Genomic DNA, 25,225 nt, shown 5'->3' with positions numbered 1-25,225 from the left:
TTAAATGAATAAATCACAAGACAGACATACAACTATGGAAATATTTGGCTCCTGCTTTGTGAAACAAAATGGCTTCTCCTTTTCCTCACAGTAAATACAGAAAAGAAACCTCAAAACAAAACAGTCAAGAGGATAACCATTGATCCCCGTCTAAGCCATGCTCAATCACACTTAAACGGGGCGGCTCTTCCTACCAGAGGAACCAGAACAAACCTTTAAGTCGACAGCTAATGCCCGGTTTAGTCCTCTCCCTCTTTCTGACTCTCTTTTTCTTTTCCTCCTCAAAACTGCCATGCTACAACTTAATACCAGACGAGCTCACGCTGGGTGGCTGGGTGGTGCTATCAAGGCCTGACTATACACACTCAGCCTTTGCCTTTGCTTTCCATTTTGCTGTCGTTATTCTTCATCTCACCCCCTCCAATTTCTATTTTGTGGGTCACTGAACCCTGGGACAAAGTGTGTCTGCCCCACCTCCTGATCCTCGGTCGCCAACACTGAGACCACCACGCCACACATAACGCTGGAAGATGACATTTCCTCACCCCCGAGACACCCCCCCCTCCTTCGTCTCCCCTAATCCAATCAGCAAGGCCTGAGTTTTTCTAATATACTGGCAGTCTCATACTCTGACTTTATCCCTGCAGCTGTGCCGGACCACTCATTGGCAAGATTAAGGCCTCTGCAGCTCCTCTGATCATGTATTTCAATATGAATGGGACCAATAAGGGGGTGGATTATGTCTTAGTTACTTTAGAAATCCAAGGCCCCTCTTTGATGCCCCCGGGTTTGAACGGCAATGGCAGAAACGCGCCTGGTCTGCATGGCGTGGCTGCAACGCCACCTGGCAGTCAAATGTTTGCTCATATGCGCTCATTAAACAACACCACACTGGCTTGTGGGTACTGACTGTGGGCCCGATGGCGAGCTTTGGCCGCAACCAGATGGCACCATCACCAGTATGCCAGGTGGGGTTCGTCGTTACCACTTGTGAGATGCCTCGTGGACGAAGGACGAGGGAGTTTTGGGAGGTGTGGGAGGGAGAGGAACGTGTTGCCAAGAAGGAACAGAGTAAACAAACACATTCTATGCTATCTATGCAATCACACACACACACACACACACACACACACACTCATTTTCCTTCTCTGTCTTCATCACTCTGTTACTTTTCTGAATGCACTGAATATTTAAAATCTATACACTTCAATGTTACATTATTGATCACCTGCATGTATAACGGCGACTACATTTGCCTCCAAACACTCCAAACACACATTCATACTCTACGGTGTCCTGAGATCAGGCCCCACCATGGCAAAGCCACTAAGGGGGGGGTGGGGGGTTTCATTAGTTGTTGAGGCCTGTGTCTTCTTCTCAGCTAGCCCTCCTGCCCTTGTATCTTGGGGCCCTTTGTGTGTGAAGTGCTAGAAGTGATTAATATTTGTTTTCCCTCCTCAGTGGGAGAGGAAAACCCAGCCAATCCACTGTGACCCCTTCTTAATCCCCAGCAGGTCGAACCAGTATCCCCGTTTTCTTCGTCTTCTTTTGGGCTTTACCTTGGAGGGTGCCTGCCTGATACTAACATTTGAGTGGGATGTGGGAATCACTCAGGACCCATACTATTCAGTGCTCATGCAGAGTTCAGAGCTGAGCCATGACAACAAGTTTCTTTACGAGAGGGTCAGTGAGTTTTTATTTGCCATGTCTTTGTTCTTCTTACACTTATAAGTAATGCTTTTAAGACAGATGACATCAAATATGATATTTACTGCAAACAAACCAGGCTGGGTGACTTGCACATTTCTTACCTTGTGCAGCAGGAGGCTTATTTTGATATTTCCTAAATTGCATGATGCAAAGTAAGTTTAAAAAGAAGTTTGTATTTTTGTTGAAGAGCTATTGAATTGGTAACAAACAGCTCCCCAGGTAGTTTTGACAGGTTAGACAGGTGAAGGAAGTGCCTTTCTTATAGAAAACAGGAGGATATCCTGATTGAATTTGGCCAAAATGGTCAGGTTGAGGGGTTTTGAGGCTTTGTTGAGGCCTGTGGAGGGGGTGTCTTGAAGGATTGAGCGGCTTGCGGGGTCTATTGAGGACTTGATCCTGTTGACAGATATACTGCTCCCTTTGTGACCACATGGCTGTGATGGAAATGACAGGTGCAGTATGGGTAGCTGGTGGAAAAAAAAAAAAAGAAAAAGAAAAAAAAATCCTTTCCAGCGTTGTGTTTCAGCGGTTGTAAAAACACAGCTGTTTTCAGCTTTCTGAACCGGCTGCGTGCTGGGTTTCCAGTTCTCTCCAGCTCCTTGTTGCCTTGTTGGCGTAGTCACTAAACTCGCAAACACCGTCTTATGGTCTTAGCTCTTTATAAGAGCTTTAGTTGGAAAAATGTACACATCAGTATTAACGATCAACACTGGCGGATGAAAGCTGTGGCAACTGGCAACTGGCAACCAGCTCAAAACCTGCTTTGGAGTAATGGATATTAATGGGAAACTGCTCGGCTATTTAACACATACACATATTAACACAGACAACAATTCAGACCGAAGAGGGAACTGCACAGATGTATTTTATTAAATCAGAAGATATGCAAATTAAACAAATGAGAAAATAACCATAAAATATTATTTTTAAAAAAATAACGTAATATGACTGACATTAATAGATAAGACTTAAACTGAATGCTTTTTTTGTGTAAATTTTTTATACCCTGATTTAACTGTTTAGGTAAATGTAAAGTATCTGATGTTTTTAATTACCAAATAGAGCAAACGTGGGGATGAAAATGCATTATAGTGACTTAAATAGTAATAGATGAATTTAGAAAGAACAAAAACACATGATAACAAGTGAGCTATTTTCTTTTTTAAAATTTTGGTCTATTTATATTGTAGTTATTTTCAGTATTTAATTATTTAAATATATATTTAGTGTTAAAAAGTAAATTACTAGCTGGTTAACTGAATTTTTTTTAAATTTTAGTTTAATTTCTGAATACAATATACAAAATTATAATCTTAGCAAACCATCCTGTCATATTTATCTGCAGAAAATCTAATAAAATCTTTGTGTGCGACCAAGTGTAAATTGTCAGTTTGGTTTCCTGCTACGTTATTACTTTATCAAAATCTTACAACACGTTCTTAGTGCTTCTTAAACTGTTTCATATTTATGTATATACAGATATGATTTTGTAAGTTCCTTTTTTTGTTACTTGACAGCTCTGTTTCTGACATGGCCCAGTCAGCTTCGTATGGGAGCGCACGCAATACAGTGCAAGAAGCAAAGCTTTTAGCTCTTTGTAAAGTTGTATAATGAGTGGCGCCAAGTATCACCACTCCTCCACAAATTACTTTTCTCTGCTTCCAGTCGTCCCTCCTCCAGTTTTTTTTTTTTTTCTTTTTGCTCCTTTTTTCTCCATGTCAGCACCTCCGGCCACTATCTCTTTGGACAAGCCCTCATTTCTATGCATTTCTACCAGGTGTCATACACCTTACAGTCTGTGAATGACTAGAAATTTGATCATTTAAGAGACACGGATTATTACCTTTCAGTGTGAACACAATTCTGGAGCTTATGAAAGAAGTTGTACAGATAGAATAGCTTAACAGAAATGATGTTCTAGCTAGCTTAGAAATTTTTTGTTTAATTTACTTCCAAGACCAGCAGAGAAAAACAAGGGCAGAGGGGTGAGTGAGGCTAAGATACATCGTGTGTTTCAGTAAGGCTCATGTTCCAGTGGATAACTGGACCTTTATTAGTCTTTGAGTCTTTGAGAGAAAAAAAGTTTTTTTCTTGACATGTTCAACAAATCAGTGCAGTCCAACAATTAAGTTCTAGTATTTTTAAAAGCAACGTGAAGAAAATGTGAACAAAGAAGAAAAAAAAGGTGCCTTTTTTAATTTAATTTTTTTAAAAACTTAATTTCAACATTTTAAAAGAAGCTGAAACAGGAAAATGCAGGAAAAAAATCAATTTTAATGTTGAATTAGACCTTCAAAAAGCTTGAAATGAATTTCATTACTTAAAGATGTGACCTTTTTTTTAAAAGAAATACACCAACACAACAGCACCAACACAACAGGGAGACTTTGGTAAAATGATCCCAATGAACAACAACAGCACATCATTCAGTGAGGATTCAATATTGTGACAAATAAACTGACATAATATTGACAAAACCAGTAGTGAAGCCCTGATTTATGCCACCATGGTCAAAACTGTCACTTTTCACTTTCCCAACACGAAGCAATCGTACCTGCTCACCGCTCCGGGGTTTAACTGATGAATGACACTGTACTGTGCTGTGGCTCACTGCGGGGCCGTTTGTGGGGAGATAAGAGAGACTTCCTGGATTAAGGAGGTAGTTGAGGTACATCTCCAGAGAGCCTGTTTGTTTGGGTAAGACAGCTCCTTCATTACTGCAAAACTGTGGGAGGCTGAGAAGCCAACATGTCTCCGAGATAGCACGGAACTGCTGCCAAAATGTACTTAACCAGACTGAAAATGCAACCCACTTACCTTCAATGCCTCTAATTTATTACCACGTACCCTGCAATGGTTATAATGCAGTTTGCAGCACTGAAATCAAGTCACTCCAAATATCCTCACAAAATATATAACATATCTCACCTTATATGGTGTGAAACTTCACACTTTTGATTTTCAAGTTGGTTTTTCATGAGAAGTGCTTTGTGGGTGGCCTAGCATGACCTGGCAAGTGAATGAGACTTGACATTAAAATGAATGAACTCCTGATGCCAGTGTCACTTTGAAAAACCCAAGCTGACCATCGTGTCCTTACCCCAGCCCGGAGGATTACCCTCAAAGCAGTCGTGCAGACTGACACACTTGCCTTGGACAGAGAAAACACGAAATATGAAAGAAAACATTACGGCTAAAACATCGAGCTGTGCTGTGTTTGTGCAGCACATTCTTTGCCAATTTTGGTATTTTAGACAAGATGAGTCATATACGTAGTCACTCGCTGTTATCTTTTCCTTTGGTAAATGTTTTTATTGCATATTTCATCATAATTGTGCTCGACAACAGTACAGCTCCACAGATTTAGAGAAGGGACTACAACTTCTAAAGTCTTCTAAAACTGCAGTTAATTAGATTCATTTTAAGTTATTGGATGAATTATTTCAAAATGCTATAAGAAATGTCCAGAAATGTGAAATACATGCTCCCAAAATGAAACAAAACAAATGATAACTAATCATTTTGTTTATTAAGTAATCAAGCGAAACCTTCCATGCTGTTTAATTAATTTACCAGTTATCAAATGCATTTTCAGTTCAACTAATCTACTGATGGCATATCGTTGGCTATATGATACAGATGAAATGTACAAATTAAAAGAAATGTCTCCAGTAGGTTAAACAAAACTTATGTTTTTGCAGGAAATAATAATAATAATAAAAATGTGGCCAGAAATTGAAAATGTAATTCTTCAACATACACTAGCTTCCATCTCCCAAAAAAGGTGATGACAGAGACAATGAAATTATTCACACAGAAAGCCTTTCAAAAGACAACATTGCAAAACAATAGTCTCTGGAGCTTGAAAAAGGCGACTGGACTTCTTTTTGTTTCTTGAAGACGTTTCACCTCTCATCCGAAAGGCTTCTTCAGTTCTCAACCAAATGGTGGAGAGACCCAGGTATGAAACGTCTTCAAGAAACAAAAAGAAGTCCAGTCGCCTTTTTCAAGCTCCAGAGACTACTATGACCTGGATAACTGAGAATCTACACAGACACATTGCAAAACAATACAATATTGCCATCCAGCGCTCGGTTTAAAAATGGAAACAAAATAAGGCTCTTCTAAGTTTTGTATTTCAGTGTTGAAAAACTGTAGCCCTTCATTCATTTGACAAAATGTTATGGCTGAACATATTCCAGGCACATGCTTAAAGTAATGCTGAAATCAACAGGTGAATATCCATTATATCTGAGCGTAATAGAAAAATCAATATGCACGCTTGATGATTTGTTCTGTGCTGGTGTGCTGCTGATGTACAGCAGTGCTGTGTGAGGCCTCATGCTGCCCCAGTGGCGGTGAAGGGGGAATTAGTTGTAGTGTTGTCTGAGTCCCTGTTAATCCTCAGCTGATTAGTGGAATTCTCATCAAGGCTCCTTGAGAGACAGAGTAAGCAAGAAAGAGTGTGGAAGAGAGACACGGGGAGAAAAAAATGAGAAAAAGAATTGTGGGAGAAAAGAAAAAAAAAAGAGGAGACTTTAGAGTTAGTGAAATTCCTCGCTCATTTTCCTACTTTTCCTGTAGCCAGTCACCCCCCACCACCACCATGGACCATAGGCTTGCATCTCCTGTGACCAATAAGATATCGGGCCCTCGGGTCACCTGGCTCACCAGACTAATCCTGAATCGGCCTTGTAGATTAGCACTTTCCCACTCACAGCCACTCTAGCCCAAGCCCTGGCAAATCCCGAGGTAAATGTCGGCGCTTCCGGTAAGTGGGTGAGCACAACGTCGTGCAGTGGATTAAGGAGAATAGGATAATATTTACAAGCCCATCGCCAGCAGTGATAAGGCTGAGGATAAACATTAATGGTTCATCTTCTGCCTCCTTTTTCTCTTTCTCTTGCCAAGGCAAATGGTTAAAATCTCTGGATTCCTGCTGGTAGTCCCTTACACTGATGAACTAAATTAGTCAGCTGTGAAACAATTAATTGTAACAAAGTAAGCAATGACTGATAGTGGGTTTTTGTATCAAGAAGAAGTTATCTTATGAGACACTTTTGGGTCATGTCTTTGCAGCGTTATTATGGCTATGGGGAAATTCAACGAGAGGCAATTTAATATTTGCTGATGGAAAGTGAAGTGTACACAGTTTAAGTGCTAAATACATAAAGCTTTTACACAAACAAGTATAAACTGAGCTACTACTGGAAACATTGAATGTTGAAAAAAAAAAGCCATCACAGGCCAAACTGAAAAATAAGAAAGTATTGATGTGTATATCATATTTTTGTTGATAAGCATTTGCTTTAACTGTTTTTAAATGCAATCCATGCAATGTTAGGCATTTTATTCAATATGGACATAACCATTTAGGTCATGTTAAAGTTGCAGTGCTGTAATGGAGAGGCAGATGAAACGCAAATCACAATTTTTTGATTATGAATTATTATTTATTATCTGAAATTACATATGTAATACAATTGATTACTGCATATATATTACTCATCATACACTTCTGTATGTTCAGTTCAGTACAGTTTTATTTATATAGTCTCAGTTTACAAATCACCCCAAGGTGCTTTATGTGTTTATATTTACTTTCCAGCTTTTAGGGTTCAAAATAAGTTGTACTTTTGTTGGATATGTCTTAATGTAAGCTTTATTAAAATGTAGAATTATGCAACTGCATATATATATATATATATATATATATATATATATATATATATATATATATATATATATATATATATATATATATATATATATACACACACATATATGTGCAGTTGCATATTTTTACATATATGTGTAAACTTGTCGCACTCAGCCTGCAAAACCCAACTGAGGGGGAGACCTGTTCTAGTTTGAGAGTTTAAACATGTTTAAGCAATTTATTTGCAATAAAGAGGCCCGCTTTTCCTGAATCCGTCCTAAATGAAAATGGACAAAATCTTCTTATTACGGAAAGCTGATGCCCGTTCCTTTCATGTCATCAAAGCACATGGTGGACTTCTCTCTACTGTAGATGGCACTGTTAACCTTGACTTGTACTAAGTTGAGCTTTCAGTGTTAAGGAAGTCAAGTGGTGCTGAAGCAGTCAGTGTCTGCTCCTCATTACCATTCTCAGCCCAAGGGTGAAATTAATTAAAGTGGGGAATAATAATAATAATAATAACAAAGATTATCTTTGTCATCACAGTTATGCTAACAGCAGTATGGAATTCTGAGGGCAGCCAGCGGCCGAAATAAATACCATCCAGCTTTTATCTTGAAACTGTAGGTACAGGGCTGTTTCTTTTTTTTCTTCATTTTGTGTTTTTGAGGGAAGTGGAGTATTAGTGGTGGGGGGAAGTCGAGGGAGAGTTTAGGATAGGAAGGTTCAGGGTTAGGACCAGAGTGAAGGCAAGTTTGTTATTTTAACAGAGCTTATGAGGGAGTCAAGAGGAGGGCAGTGTGCCGATCGCACGCTAGGCTGCATGATTCACAGAAGAGCCCTGATCACAAACCCTCTGGACCCCCACCCCACCCCCTGGCCTCTCCTCCTCTGCTTCTGAAATCCCCACCATCAGCTTGCATTATGGGACTAATACCAAAGTTATGGTGAATCACCACGCATCACCTTACATGTGGGCGATTTCCATCCAGCTGGGTTAATTGGCACTCTGACATGTGGGCAATGTCAGTATAGACTACAGTATCATATATAATGTATTTTTTGTCGTTGTGTTTTCTTTCTTTCTTTCTTTGGCTTTACAGGTAGACAAAATATCCTTGTGACCACTGATATATAATTGTTTAAAAAAAGAAAATAAAACTGCTGGCATTTTCTCCACAGTGCTATTTTCCAAAAAAGCATGAAGAAAAAATAATTTAAAAAAAATAGTATCCAGTATCAGATAATCAGGTTTTTTTTTTTTTTTTTTTTGGTAAACCTTTTAGGGTCTCCTTTCAGAAATGCACAGTTTTTATTCTCAGTTTTCATTTAAAAAAAGGACAATAGCAGCATTCACATGGCATGAATGGTATAGCTCTCACTTTTGAATATTGCTTGTGTCTGCAAATCTTAGTGCATGCATGTGATATTATCTAATTGCATTAGAAATGGCCTGCAGCAGCCACCTCACCCTGTCATATTATCTGAACTGATGAACTCTTGTTGAAACAAAAAGACCCAGCCCTGTCTCGTGACCGGTGCTCGAACCTCTTTTCATGCTGCTTGTAAAAGGGGGATCGCTGACCTCATGTGCTGCTGGGATATTACTTTACGTCTTCATCAGGCTGCTTCCTCAGTGTCGGCTCGTGAATTATTCTAGACTGTCCACCGCGTCACTGCATTGCTTCCTCTCTACACTGAGTCAATAGGTGGTCACTGAGGTCTAATGGAAGACAGGTGCTAGGAGGGAAGAGGCCAAAAGTTGATGAATTACAGACAGGAGTAAAAAGACAGAATTCACAGGATTTTTAAAGTTTTCTCAAATATCGAAATTTTGAATAATCTCTTGAATGCTAAGGGTTGGAAGATTGGAATGACACTGGTTTCTGCTGCTCATCAATACTTAATTTAATCAAATGTTAATGCAAGCTAGCAAATTTGCGCAAGATATGAATTCCTGATAATTGTGAAAGACAAATGTTCTTTGTCTGCTTCACTTCTCCACAATCCAATTAGGGTTCAGTGCTGAAAAAATCAGATCACTATATGCTTTGGGACAAGATAAAGTTAGCTTAGCTGCTCATTAGCTATTTTCTTGAGCACTCTTATAATATTGTCTTACGAAAGTTAGCTTTGGTCTGAATTACTAATCAAGAGCACACATCCGGTGTTTGATGAAATTTTTACCTATTCCCAAAGCATTTCCTCTCTCTGCAAAAATTCATTAGTTCTAGCTAGAAAAGGAAAACGTGGGAGTAGCTCACATATTGAGTTGCGGTACTTTGTCTCATTGTTTGCTATCTTGCTCATTCCTTCATTCAAGTTTCCCATCCTCTTTGTGATGCTCTCATTCCAGCACATGTTTCTGTTTCTTCCCAAGAAAACATTGCTGAAAGGGCGCACAAAGCTGTGTGTTTCATGTTCTGTAGACACCCTCTCTGTTTTGACTGGAAATGGACTCCGGGGGGTAAAAGGTGGGAGGAACATTTTGTACAGGCAGACACTACTACAAAAAAATAATTTAACCCTTTAAGGTCAAAATCCAAATTGTCCCAGAGACGTAGGACCTGATGTGCAACAAACTGTGGTAGGTAGGTTTGTTTATTTACACTAAATAACATCTTTTAGGCGCAGACACCACAGCGTGTCACACAAAAAGACACACATTAAATGTGTGTATAAAAGAGCAACACGCATTAGATGCAGATCAGATGACCAGATAATAATTAGCTAAGACGAAAATAAATAAGACAAATCTAAACAAATGGGTTTCAAGATGCTTAAAGATTTTTGCTGTTGTGGTGTGCTGACCGGACCGGAGCGTGTCCTGTATATCACACTAACACTGAAACCAACAAGTTTAATTTCATTGTGTACCGTTAGCAGTTTAGTAATTTTATCACTTTAAAACCAGATGGATGCCTGTCCCTTCACCACACAACTGTATTCCACACCTAGCTCATTATGTTGTCTGTTATCCTTGCTTATTATTATTTCTACTCTGTTACTTTTGAGTTATTATATAATGTTAACATTATAACACCATGCATTACACAATGGAGGAATCCTTATATTGCTTTCTTGGATCCAGTTATGGTTATGATAAAGATGTGATTTTTCAAACTCACAGCATTGAGCAGCTATAATATGACAAACTAGAGAAACTGAAGAAATCAACCATTCTGTCAGTGAGCTGGAGTTATATAAATTATCTCCAAATTTAGTCTTTCTGGATTATTTCAGAAGTGCTTATGAAGCACATATAGATTTAGTAGAACTTCCAGAAACAAGTGAAAGTGCAATACCAGAAAGGTTGGATAGTTTTCTGCGGTGTCGTAACCAGAGAATAGTCTGGTATGTACACAGTAATTACATCTCAGCACCCTGTGCAGAGTACATAGCAGAAACACAGAAGGGTCACTGCCCAGGGGATCTAGGTTTGCCCATTAAAACATCATCAGACAATACAGTTTATTTAAAGAGACATATGACTCTTGGCCGCTACTGTTTACCCTCCTTGCACTTGAGAGCAAAGATAATAATGTGTGAAAATCAAAGGAAAGAAAAAAAAAATGAAAGAAAAGGAAAATGAAAACTGCAATTTTCAAGGAATGAAGTCACCACAGGTCAGAAATTGCATGTACAGATGTAGCTAATCTATGTATTTACAATGGGGATTGGGAGAAGATGAGCAGCATATACTGTGTGATTAACTTGCTACTTTTGTTTTATTCTCCTTTTGGAAATGGTTTGTGTCTATCCTGGAAACTATTTTGATGTCTGGGCCTTAACGATCTGGATTTTAAATCTGGACTGAGCTTTGGGATTGTTGCTATTTTTGGAGCAAAGACTTTTCTGATTGCTTGAGTTCTAATGAGCACAATGAGCAAAACAACAGCTCAGTAGCAATAGCAGGAAGTCTGATGCATCTGAATTTCACCTTTACCCTGATAAATCAGTCAACGCGAACACTCCCGTGGTGCCCCACTGGGTAAAAGACCCCCTCCTTCAAATCCCTGGAGAGTTCGTCACCGTGCTGCATGCCCACCCTATCTGGAATATTTAGCCCAGATAGGAGATTAGTCCCTTCTAATTGTCCTGTCAGTAAATCAGTAGCTTTTGTTCCTCCCTCACTTTACTGCTTCATGTCATCCATTCCTATGACATGCTGCCTGATGTGTGCAGATAGCATTCATGCAGGGCGTCTACTATAAAGCAGATCATCCTATGTTTTAGCAAAAACATAGGATGAGAGCACAGTTGGAAAGAAATGGAACACAGCGTGGAAAATAAAAGCATCAGGGATCAATTAAATACAGCTTTGACTTAAGAAGTTGGCCAGTTTACACCTGTGAGTTCTGATTTCTCATTTATTAGATGAGTGAGCACATAACACTGTTTTTATATATATATATATATATATATATATATATATATATATATATATATATATATATATATATATATATATATATATATATATATATATATATATATATATATATATATATATAGAGAGAGAGAGAGAGAGAGAGAGACACACACACACACACATTTGTTTGGACACTATATAAACATTTATGTGTACTATTTTTTTTTTTATCTCAAGTATTCTGTAAAACACTTTTTATAGCATTGATTTAAGGTTTCCTTATCTTGAACTAACTTCTATACACACATCTCCTCCCCCACTCAACATCAATCAAGTGTGTGAGAGCCATAGTGGTAATTTGTTAACCTTTATCCAGTGATCTCTGCTGACCTTAGATTCACCCTCAGTCTGACAGTGTGTGTAGGAAAACTGGACTGGATTTGTTTAGTGTTACGGAGAGGAATGAAATAAATCACAGTCTAATGTACTTGTTCATTAAGCTATATTTCTAATTAACCTAGTAAAAGATAATAATTTAGTCTGATTGTTCACTAATGTATTGCAGGATACATTTTGATCACAAATATCCAATTTGGTTAAATGAATGAAGCTCAATCTCGACATGAAACGCAAAATGTACTTATTATCATATTGGCAAACATTAGTACATACACAGTTATTAGTTTGCTTAATCAAAGCATAATTTGACATTAAGAATAAAAAATAAAAAGTGTTGATATTATATTTTTTCAATTAGGTGGCAAAGGCAAAGAAATTTCATTTCTCAGCTAGATTATTATTCAAGGCACAACACTGGCTCACTGCTAACTCTGAGAGCAAATGCTCTATGCCGATGCATATTCATATGTTTAACATACAGACATGCATTCCTAATGATGTAGGAAAGAGTAGAATACAATAAAGCTCATTAATACGTTTTACCATGCCAGTCAGTCCTCACCACGAAAAGGGTGCTGCACAGCGTCAAATCGAGCTAATTCAGTTCACCAACAAAGAACTTCTCCAATGTGAGACGAAAACAAAAAGAAATTAAATGAAGCCATAGTGGTGTGTTTACTCCTTTAGTGTCAAATTTGTATTTTTTTTATTAGTAACATTTCTTCTAGTTATGTCTAATTTCTCCATTTTTTCATCTCATAACTTCCTCAACTGTCGAGCTTTGTCATTAACAGTCAAAACGTCTTCCCTTTCATCCGTTTCCAAATCACTGACTTTTTTCACTTTATTTTTGAGAATTTTTTTTTTTAATTTGCCCCAAAATGTAAATAAGTAAACAAATACAAAATAAATCCTGAAGGAGCACGCTTTGAAGTCAGGGTTTATTTTTTACATCTAACTGCAAAGTATTGCGTGAAACACCATCATTATTTTCCAGATGACATTGCTGTAATATTATTGCAAATCATAAATGCTGAAGATTTCTTTTCTCTAAAGAACACTGAATGCAATTATTAAATACAAATAAAGCAATAATTGATAGATAGCTGAAAAAACATTATTTTAAAGTTAATCTCTAACCATATTTGATTGCATACCAAACCCACCCAAATCAAAATATTGTTGAAGAAGGAACAACGTGTGCGTTACCTAAATTAATTTACAAATAACCGATTACAAGCTAAATACAGGGCTTAGCTCAGGTCCCCCTGACTTCATGAAAGCTTCTTAAGAAATTTCCTGAGTTGTACCAAACCTCATTCTAAGATGGCAGGTAGCAGAAATTGTCATTGTAAGCTAATGAATATCAGACTTAGAAAATGCCATAGGCCAACCTACATCTCCCTGCCTGCTGCTCGCACACTGCCCTATTAGAAACAGTGACAGTGTTCAAATCACAGTAGTAGCTAGTTCATCTTTGAAACCTGTCTCAGTATGACCTTCTCATATCTTCATACGTGCCCATGTCACTTCTGGTTTTAAGATTTAACATGAACCAGCTCCTGATGTTAGAGGTTAGACAACCAGACGTCTTGTCCAGCCAGAGTGGGAAGATGTCAGTAATGGCCGTGGACTTTGTTTATAAATTATTAATGATTTTCTTCCCTCCCTGTCATTTTGGACAGGCTGTGAAACAAGCCCATGCCTCTCCTGTTTGCGTGGCAGCGCTCTCCTCAAACAGATTGCAATTTATTCCTCTGCAGTTTGTCCATCAAGGCTAACTCTGACAACATAATCCCGAACTAATCCGCCATGTTCAGTTTTTCTTGTTGGCTCTCATGCAAAGTGCTCTGCCAAATCCCACTACCTGTCAGCCTGGCCTTGCGATGTGGAGCCCAGACGAGCTGCCAGCCCTGCTGCAGTGGCTCCCGTAGGGGTGTGGGGTGGAGGCAGGTGGGGGGCATTGTGCCTGGGTAGACTTAACCCCTGCCTCCCTCCCTGTAATCCACTGTAAACAGCCAGAGCCTTAGAAGGGCTAACTGCACTAATCAAGCCCCAAGCTTGCCGAGTCACTATCATACAGAGTACTCTAAGAACTAGAGATTTGAGACGCTACTGCAGTGTATGTGCAGGATATGAGCGTGCGTGTGGAGCAGTGGGGTCCATTGATGGCTCTTAATCTCCAAGGGGTAAAAATGTGCCAGCTTAAGGCAGAGATGGGTGCCCAATCAATGACCAACTAAAGGATTTTTCCAATACTTAAAATATTGACAAATAGAGAAAGCATGCTATTGCTTTTGATATTTATGTCAGAGTATCTCAGCAGTACAATAAGACCACTTAATATGTGGATACAAAATTACAATTTAGCCAGAGCAAAGAAAAACAACCAGTTTGTTGTGATTTATGATCTTAACAAGGATAGAAAAGTACACGCTCACATTATTTCCTTAGGCATCATATGCCGGGTTGAACTCCAGAGCTCAGGACACAGATTCTGTATTTCCCCAAAAGGTAACCCAGCCGATCAGTATTCTCCCCCAGCCTTTAGAGAGCCACATTTAAATTTCCTCCACATCCTCTCCCAGTCTCCCTGACAGTGACCCAAAATCCACAGTAAGAACATAAAAGGCTTGACAGAAGTCAAAGGCAAGTGGAGTCAAACTAAGCCAACTCCCCCATCAACAAAAATGAAAGTTTCAGAAACTTGGAGTGGACACAAGCAATAAAACTTTTTTTTGTGTGTGTGTGTGTGTGACTGATTTGTCACTGGCCCCTTTAACGAATAGATTCAGCAGGGTGTCTGTGGTCTGTGGTAGGTGGTGATCTTGGTTTGTGGCTGTCAGCAGAGGAGTTCCAAGCCTACTTTGTCAATGTCCATCAAGCATGATTGGTAAAATCTGTTTTGTATTGTCACTGACTTGATTCTAGTGCCACTAAAAAAGAGACAAAAGCTAAAGATCACATTTGTTGGAAATTAAGATGCATTTAAAAAACAATTGCCACTAAAAATATAAGTATGGATTTAAAAGATGTGAATACCTTGTTCACTATGACAGCATATTCATATCAAGCAAGTGTAAAATCTTTGCCAGCTGTTTCTGTTATCTTAATAAAATTAATGAAAAGATAATGTAACCATAATCTAATCTTAAATGGACTGGGAAATAATCAACAGAAACAGAATTTATAGAGCATATTCTGCTACAGCTTGCTGAGCTATCTATAAAGTACTGTGTAGAAACTGGAGCATCAACACCAAGAGGGCCAAAAGGCACACTTGAAATTAGGGGCTCCATGTGGACATATTGACTCTTGCTCTGCTTTACTGTGCTGCTGTTAGGTCCACTTTCCAACTGCCTTGGACTGCCTTTGTATTTAGACTGTGGGAAAACTCTGGACAAATATGTTTGCCACTTTAGAGCTCCAGATAAAAGTGGCCTTCAAGGGTGGAGCTTAGGAAAGTGTTGAGATGACAGTGAGAGGGTTGGTGGACCTGCTGGGAAAATGTGAACATGACATGTAGCTGATAAGAGTCCTCCAGCAGGTTAACACCAGAGCTTGTAACTGGGATTGCCCCAAGAAGCCCTCTTAGGAAGGCCTGGCATCTGCAAGATTGCAAAAGCCTTGACACTCACACAACTGCTGCACACAACAGGTCTGGAAGGCAGTTTGGACAGAAGTACACAACACACCTCTGAAGATGGTTAGGGGTAAAAAGACCAGATTTTGCACTGGCTCTTGTAAGTGTTACACAAAGCAGAAGAACTTATAAGCCTTTCAGCAAAGTGAGTAAGAAAAAAATCTGAAAAACTTGTATGATTTAGTTGACATGAAATACTGCTCAGTCACATCAAACTGAGTGCTATTTGTTTTTTGGGTTTTTTTGTTTGTTTTTATTGTTTATTTCATTGTAATTGTGATTTTTTTTTTGCTGGGAAAAATATCAGGAAGACACAAGTGGAATAAATCAGCTTTCTCCTCAGTAAATATTAGGAAAATATGGTTTTCATGAACACACTGAAAATGAAGGACATGTATTGTTTGTTTTGAACAACTTCTTTGACACAATGCTGACAAGATACTGTCTTTCTGTCTCTTGTTGGTCCACACGCATGTGGGTATATTTTCCACACACTACGTTCTCAGAAAATAACTTCACTTGTGGGGTGACATCCTTGTGTTTTGTCCCTTATGGGGGCCAGTACAAATATGTACCTTTCACTGCTTATAAATGTTTGTATGTAAATATATGTACACATAGTTACCTTAAGGTCCAGTAATTACCCCGTGGGGGTAATAGAAAGTCTTTCACTATACCCCAAACTCTGCCAGTGTACAATTCAAAGCATGCAGGAAACGTAGGAGCAAAAAGGTTCTTTGTATCTTTGCATTGAAATTCTCTCTTTGTGAGATGACATCACCCAGGCTATGATGCCTATCAACATTTGGATGTTCTGACCCATTAACAAGCTATTACTCATTAATGTATTCTTAAATTCACGGGCCAGACCACATTCATTTTCTAAACTCACCTTCTGATATTGATATTGGCTAATGTGAGCTGGATGAGTGTCAGGGATGGTGATGGCACATTTGGCAGCAATGCCCATCAAATGGCAAAAATCTTTTTTAAGGTTAAGGCATGTTTGTAATGCATGGACACAGCAAATATTTCACATACGTCACCAACCGATACAGATGTTTTGCCCCACAGGGTCTTCTGTTGAGGTAACTTATTTTTTCTGTGACAAATAAAAATCGTTGACTCGTCAACACAATATTTTTAATATACTGTGTTTCAAGATGCATTCATTAACAAACCCTGTAGTAAGTGTGAACCGATTATTGTAAATGGCTTCTATTCACAGCTACAGGAAAATTTGCTGCAGTGTTGTTCCATATCTTATATGCTGGTCTCAACAGACCACAAAAGAAATGTGACAAAACCGGAAAGGACGAGAAAAAGGCAATAAAAAGTGAGTGATGGCCATTGATATTTCAGCCTGATGAAATCCCGTGTCAGGAGACTTTTCTTGGCTTTACATAAACAGGGTAATAAATAGATCGATCACACATAGCAAAGGAGATTCATGTCACATTAAGTGACAGGATGCTGAACATAGGCCCAGCTATGTCTCATTACTCAGACCACACATCGCTGGTGTGTGTGTGTGTGTGTGTGAGAGAAGATGGTTGAGTAGATAGCAGTTTGCATGTACCAAGTGCAGAGGCCAGCTGCTGCAGACACATCACTCTGCAGGCTGAAAACTACATTCTGAGTGCTGAAGTACGGCTGCTGTGCTATCCATCCTTTATAGTTTAATGTCAGTGAAATTATGTTTGCACAGTGACTCTGTCTAATATGTTCAGTAGGTTGTGAGTTCAGTTTTGAAAACAATAATGCAAGCAGTTTCTGAAAGATAGAATATATGATATCACTGTAAAAATAATACAGATAAAGATAAATTTAAGGCTTAAGGTTCCAGGGCTCACTATGAACTCTATATAAACTGCACTGATTAGCATGGAGACTTCAAATGAAATGATAAAACAGAATTGAGAAAGTTATAGCTCTACCTTTTTTCTGTCAGTCAGTGTTGGTGTTATGGGCGGGCCCTGCAGGTCCAGGCCCACCCAAAAAGGGCACCGTGCCCTCCGAATTCTACTGACATACTTTTACAACTACAGGTAAAATCAACTCATCCATCCATTTGGAAATGGAAATGTTAAATACCCACATTGTATTGTAGTAACAAGCAAACCCATGTTAATTATTTTGTTTAACAGTAGCTTCTGCACCAATTATGGCAGCATGACAGAGGAGGACACTGATTTTTGGAGCACATGGGTCTTAAGTTGGCTACTCCTTATACACCGTTAAAGCATGATATCACTTGAAACTTGGAAAACTAATTCTACTAAACTAATGGGAGTACTGTATGTTTATGGTTATTATGCATACTGGTTCACTGTAAAGGTAGCAGCTCTGTTTTTGGGTTTTTTTGTTTTTTGTTTTAAATGAAGGCGCAAAGTCAGTGGAGAATTATGACCCCCCCGTTACAGTTCATCTGCTCTGGCGATGGCCCTGGTGACAGTAGTGATTCAGTATTTAAAAGTTTCAGTAGTCACTGGTTGTGACTTGTGCAAAAGTAATGTGGCCCAGTGTCAGTTTTTGCATCTACCATTGTAAAAAGCGACTGTTTGACCTCTTGTAAGACCAGAGGAGGTAAAGTTTACTAATAAAGAAAAGAAAGGAAAAGCTTTCACATTGTTTGAATCATCTAACAAATTTTTTTTTTGCAAGATCCTAAAACAATTCTTGGCAACCACTGTCATAAAAAACTAGATACAAAACTGCAGCACTATAACAAACAAGCATAAAGACAGCAGGAAAAAAAAAACTGAAGCAATAGAATAAATTACATATAAAAATAACAAAACGGGCCAAACCACACATATTAGGGTCTTGGAGTCAAGTAAGAATAATACTTTATATTCAAGCATCGTTTTGGAATGGTTTTCAGACAAATGACTGAATATGAGCCATATATTCACAGTGGGATCCATCACTTTAACATTTGGTCTGACAGAGTTTGATGACATTTTGATGGGGAGACTAGGCAAAAAGTTTCACCACAGCTCCTGCCAGGAAAGAAGGGCACTTCTGTCAGTGGATATAAATGATTATTATTTTCATCTGTTCTTTTTTTCCCCCTTCTTTTCCTTTTGTCACTGTCAGGTACGCACACAAGCCAGTGTCTGCAGTGTCTCTGGTGTGCTGAACAAAAAAAAAGGAATTCAGTTATTTAAGATTTTTGTTCATGTTATCTGAAAAGCTCAACTAAGTCATAAACTTGAAATTATTTCTATGCACACATCACATTTGATTTCTATGGGAAAATATGTATACACTCCAAATTACAAGCTGTGTCACTCTCAGCATGGAGACAACATCACACCAGACAACATACCTATATCAGAATCACTAAACAAATTGCCATCTAGCTGACATCAGGAGACAGAACATCTAAACAACCAGAGATATGTGTATATTACACACACAGACACACATTCTTTGTCAGTCTAATGACCAGTAGAGAGATAAATTAGAGTGACTATATACAAACGTTATACGCATAGGTAAAAATGCAAAAAATTAGGTAGTTCAAACCTCTGGAAAATAAGTTCATGGTACAAAATACATTTGTTGTTTGAACCTGTGAGAGAAGACTTTCTTGAGTTGTAATCAGTAGGAAAATGGTACCAGCCTTTCTTTTTTCTCTCTCAATTGTATGTTACTCTTAGATTACATTAGATTACATTGCTCCATTTTTTACAGTATAGATTATTATATAGAAAAGGGTACAATCAATACTCTCTTTTAAAGTGATTAATAGCACAAAGCTTTGAGCTTCTTTTTACAAACTGGATCCTCTCATACTTTTGAATGACTGAATGTTGGACTGATAATTTTCCAGAGAGTTGCTATTTCTCCAGAACCTTAATGAAAGTGTAATGCAGGGCAATGATGACAGACATAAACTTCTGATTTCAACATTTATTATTTAGTCCAAAAGTGGCCCATAATTCTGAGGTGTGTTGGCACATTGCATCATGCAGAGCCAGAAATCTGAGCGATGAGCTGCAGAAGCGCCAAGACTTGTCTCTGCAGAGGCAAGTGGGGCCTCATCTGTGACTGAGTGGGTGCTAGAACACCAAGCAGAGAAGTGCCGGGTCGCAGTAAAGGTTACCAAAATCAAGAAAGGGAATTTACGAGCATTTGTATTTCACAAGCGATGTCGCCAGCAGCAAGGGAGGGAGTGCAAAAGACAAGGGTGAATGAGAGGATTAGAGAGTGTGTGGGGGCATGTGTGCAGATGTATATGTGGCTGTGTGCACTGGGTAGTGGGATTGTTGCCTACTTTGAAAGCCATAACTTTGGACGGAATTATGAGGGACCTTTACTGTGAGTGTGTGCTCATTTAACACACCGTTGGGCCTGGTGGCCTGTGTACACTGACTACAAGCTGGAGGCCCAACAACATGCACCTCACCTTCAAAAGAGTCTAAAGATGCAATAATCTGTCGGGCTCGCGTGCATACAGTATAAGCTAAAGTTTATCCTCAAGTATGAATGATCACAGTTATCAACTGTAGTATGAAAAAGGTCAGAACTCTAGTGTGTTAGGGAGATCTGCTACCTGTAATAAATGTGTATAAAAAGGAAAAAAATTAATAACTAAAAATATATATTGATTTTAAAATAGAATCAAATGTTCTTGAGTCATATTCTTGATGGATTTGTTGGCCTGTTGTTAAACTGAATGAATTCCAGGATGCCATGTTAGCTGAAAAATGTCCACCATGCATCAAAACATTTAAGTATTGCCCTCCAACCAAATTCGATAGTCTAGTTTGATACATGCACTTTGTTTAACTAAATATTTTGCTGTACCACTTTTAAAGGTTTCCTAGTGAACATCTGAAGATGCTAGTTACATTAGCAAAAGATAGACATCATCCACCATTGCTGCTGCAAGATAATTTGCATCTCAAAACAAAGCAAGATGCATAATTAGGATTTTCAAACATGCACACTAAGTATCTTCTGCCTGGTTTGGTTTTCCCATTTGTGTAGGTTCAGTGTAGCTATTTGTTGTGTAACAGTCTGTTTGAAATTACTTTAATAGACCTTTTGGTTGTGAAAGATTGCACAAATTATCACTTCCCCCTTTGGGAGTGCCAAAAATAAATTTAGCCTTTGTGCTCATTTTGAATCTTTCACACATTAAAAATAGACTTGATAGCTCTGATCATATCAAACCATTTAAGACTTCGCCGTTATTCAGCTAAAAACAACATTCAAATGTATACATACGGACATCCATTAATGAAAACAATACACATCACCAAAACACACAGACACTTAAATTGTACAGATAAGATGCCTCGCCTGTGCTTTCTGACTGTCTATAAGTGGAGTAGAGGCCATAGATTTTGGGAGACAACCTCGTGATAGGACACTTCATCACAGTGGTTTGTGGAAGGTTCTCAGCACTCTCCCCCACTGATAGCTCCAGTTTGTCTGGAAGAAGTTATGCTTTGTGATAGTCTGGCAGAATCATGGAGTTGTCTCCTAGAACCAGTTGAAACCCGCACAGTGTATCAAGTTCTAAAACATATGGTTTTAATTTGATCCCTCAGAAAACCGCTTTCATTTTTCTTGATAAATGTCGTACAGTGCTAATGCTATTATTCTACGCATTATCAAAGTAACAACAGATGATATAAGTGGTTGATTTCCAACCAAGTGTACCGCTGTGAGTTGAACATACATGTAATGTTGCGTCACATTTTGGCTTCCCGACTGGCTTCTTGCTGGCATCCTTTGGTCCTCGCCACATGCGAGGATATCCATCATTTTCACATATAATAACACAGAGCATTGAATTTCCCTTTTCTTATTTTTACACAGCTACCACTGAGCTTAGCACACAGTGGACATCAGTCAGCCTGACCATCTAACCAACTGTGGTGCTGATAGCTGATCTGAGTGAAGCAACATTTTGAGCTTCCAAAAAGCTGTTGGGGAGAGTCTGTGGCTGACGGCTCCACCCTGAGTTGAACACCATCCATCTCTCCAACTGCCCGTTGCCTGCTGCCCCTCTGCCGCCCCACTTGTGATCTGGTCGGAGAGCATATTTGCCAGATGACAGTGCTCTCTGTGTACCATCCATTATGGCTAAGGTAGATACAGTGTCATTGAGACCCTCTCATGCTGGCATAAATCCATGGTCAACAAAAGTCTAGGTCAAGTGATTTATACACAAGGGCATGTATGGACATACTCTTGATCCTCTGTCCTACAGACGCATACATCGAGGCATGTTCAAACACTCATATGCCATACAACTGCCCAGCGCAAGCTGTGGAAACCTGTTACTGTACTCAAGAGGGCTGTAATGGGAGTCTTGTTTAAAGTACAGAGGAATCTGGTCAAAGTCTGACGGAGGTCAATGCTTGAGGAAATGCAGAGACGGAGGGAGTGAGTGCTAGCAGCTCTCCTCCTTCCTGCTCTTTCTCAAAGAGCAGGAGGAGGTGGTACATTGGGGATCACCCAGATACACTTGTACTCATGCATTTCACACATGTGTGCATTATGAAAGCAGAGGATTGTGCACAGACAGCAGAAGATGAAGTGCTAAGTGGGTTGACAGCACTTGACCATAATCTTTGGAGGAATATTGAGGTGATCCAGTGTGTCTTGGAGGCTCCCATGTAACATGTCTGACCAGACCTTGATATTACTTGTGCATTACAATATTCCAGAAAGGGACATCTTACTTGAGTCAACCGAGCGGTTCCCAGGGCCACAGCAGTCTTAAATTACCAAATGACAAAGGGAGCACCACACTTGGAGAATTGATGCAACATTTTGTCAATAAAAGGATATACCCACTTTGCAGTCACTCACTCACATGAATCTTATTAACTATGATGGCAGCAATAAATGTGTTGTTTTGGCCTAAATCTGGATTTAAAATGTTAAAAGTGAAACAAACAAACAAAAACTAAAACAACACAATAGTGTCATTTACATCCTAACAAAAACATAGTTCCCATTACAGGACTATTGGGGATCTGTCAAAGAGGGACTGATACTTGTGATATTGCCCACTGTTCAGTCTTTGAAAAATACAACTGACAGTTGCTTGTCTTAGCCATAGTCCTCATGACCCCCTTGTTGTACATCATCAGACTTCAACAATATTGACTTCTGTTGAAGAGATTAGCTGTCAAGCTTTTATTTTGTTAAGGGATCAAGGTCCTTCATGTTCTTACCTAAATATAACTTTACTCCATTGCAGGTTTGAAATTGCTGGTGCAGGTGGTATTTCATTTATGGGAGCGCTTGAGACCTAGAATACTCTGGCTTGACCACTGGGCTTTGGAAGGATTATCTGACGAATTCATGTTTTACAGCAGCTGTTAGTGAGAAGTCACCAGGGGTCTAAAAGTGGATGTGAATGCCCTCACCAATTGTGCCATATGGTCACTTTCATTTTTCACTTGTCTGAAAACCTGCCATTACCTCATCTATTGTCAAACTTTAGTTTGCCTATTCAACATACCCAGTGATATAGAATATCTTATCAAGGTTTTGATTATGAGGGAATGGAAGAAGCATATTAGAACAGCGCTGTTATGGGGGGCATATCAAAGTACACCCAAAATTAAATGTCCTTAACCCTGTCTCCAACAGCGTCAGGTTAATCTTGTGCATGTCTACACTGATAAGGATCTCCTGCAAGAAAACTATGCAGCACCTCTTGGGTCATTGGAGATTTTGATTTATGAGGCAGGAGGGGCCACAACTGACGAACTGCTAATGCCCAATGCTTGGATTGCCATTGCCATTCACAAGAGGCCAGTCGACCAGGACTAAATGAGACTGGGCGAAAATGTCACCTGCATGCACAACCTTTTACACCACAGAGCCCTTCTCAGAACTGTAAACTATCTCACACGCCTCTGGCCACTTCCATTGATGGCCTATGTCAAAATCCGACCAGTGACACCAGCCTTCCCCCACTTCGCTGTAAATCAAATTGCTATCTAAAGAGCAGGACTCAGTCTTACAGTGCAGGACAGTGACATATGGGAAATCCCCAGTGCTGCAATATAGCACTGGAGGTCCAACAAGATCATAAAGGTCACAGACTAGACTTAGCACACTGGATTTGGATTTTTGTTACATGGTGTTCAAGCAAAGAAGAAGCCAATTACTAGACCTCCTGGAGCAAGAGACACCTTGTTGACAGACTTTAAATAACTGAAAAACAGTAGATTGTCTAAAGGAATATTATGTTTAATATAGCTGACATATTTTGGTTTAAAAAAAGCTAAGGTTGGCTCCATCAGTGAGTGTATCTTCAAAGATTCCTTTATTAAAATGCTCGACTTTGCAGAAGAAATAAACAAGTTGACAGGCATGGTTTTAAAAACACATTTTTGCCTCGATATCTAATTTTTCAATTTCAATTTGTAGTAATCATTCCACTATTTTTGTCTGAACAGTCCACCCAAACTCACAGCTTGCTGCAGCGTAGTTACAAGTTGGGAATGTCATGGTTGTGATGTACATCTTTTATATACAATCTATTGTTCGTGTGTCAGCATCAGTTTGAGTTAGAACTTTTTTTTTTTTTTTTTGCTACAAAATCAAAGCCACACCTGCTGTTTACTTGATGATTTCACATCAGGTCAGTCCAGTTTGGTAACATAGGGATTGGTGCTACAACAAAACATATTGTAGGCTAGGCATGAGTGATCATCGCTTGGGTGATCACCCACACTTTAAAGTAGGAACCAGACTGAGTCTATATATAAGTCTGCACACTCTGAGCTTGAGGATTTACTTTTGGTTTGTCAACCTCTGAGCACCATGGAGACGGGGTCATGACCACCCAACTGCATCACTGCACCAGTCCTTACAAAGCAAAGCTGCTGGTCAGCATGAGGGGGCTGCCTTTACCTTCGGATAGCATGTTTTTATGAGGTTCACATGGAGAGGTCACTACCCCCTCTCATGAAGTCACAGACCTCTGCCATGTTGGCCCTTGTTTCTGTTTGCTGCAGTGCTAATCCACTAGCGCTTGCTTTCCACTGAGCAACAAGTCTGCGACTTAGTGACTTGGCTGTTTGTAGGGGAGGCTTCAGTCATCACGACGGTAATTGGTTCATCCAAGCCCCTATCTCTCACCCTTTTAAGGTTTTTGATTGGCCAAGTTTGCCAAGGAGGAGAGGAGAAGACGAGCAAGGGATTATGGGATGAGAAATTACCCAGGAGAGAAACGGGGCCTGAGTTCAGCAGCTTCACAGCTGATAGAAAATCCTGCAGAATTTTTCAAGAAAATAGAAAACTTTTTCTATGCAGCCCCAGCTCAGTCTCATTTGTTTTGACTTTTTCCACCAAGTTTGGTTTTATGAAGAGAAGACACAAATACAAATACATTGCATTGTTATCAGATTTTAACATGCTACAGGTTTACAGATTTTGAGTTTATCCTGTTATTGATCAA

Source organism: Archocentrus centrarchus, chromosome 10, assembly GCF_007364275.1.
Source record: "Archocentrus centrarchus isolate MPI-CPG fArcCen1 chromosome 10, fArcCen1, whole genome shotgun sequence".
Lineage (NCBI taxonomy): Eukaryota > Metazoa > Chordata > Actinopteri > Cichliformes > Cichlidae > Archocentrus > Archocentrus centrarchus.
The sequence above is the reverse complement of the archived record's forward strand: the minus strand, read 5'-3'. Positions refer to the sequence as shown.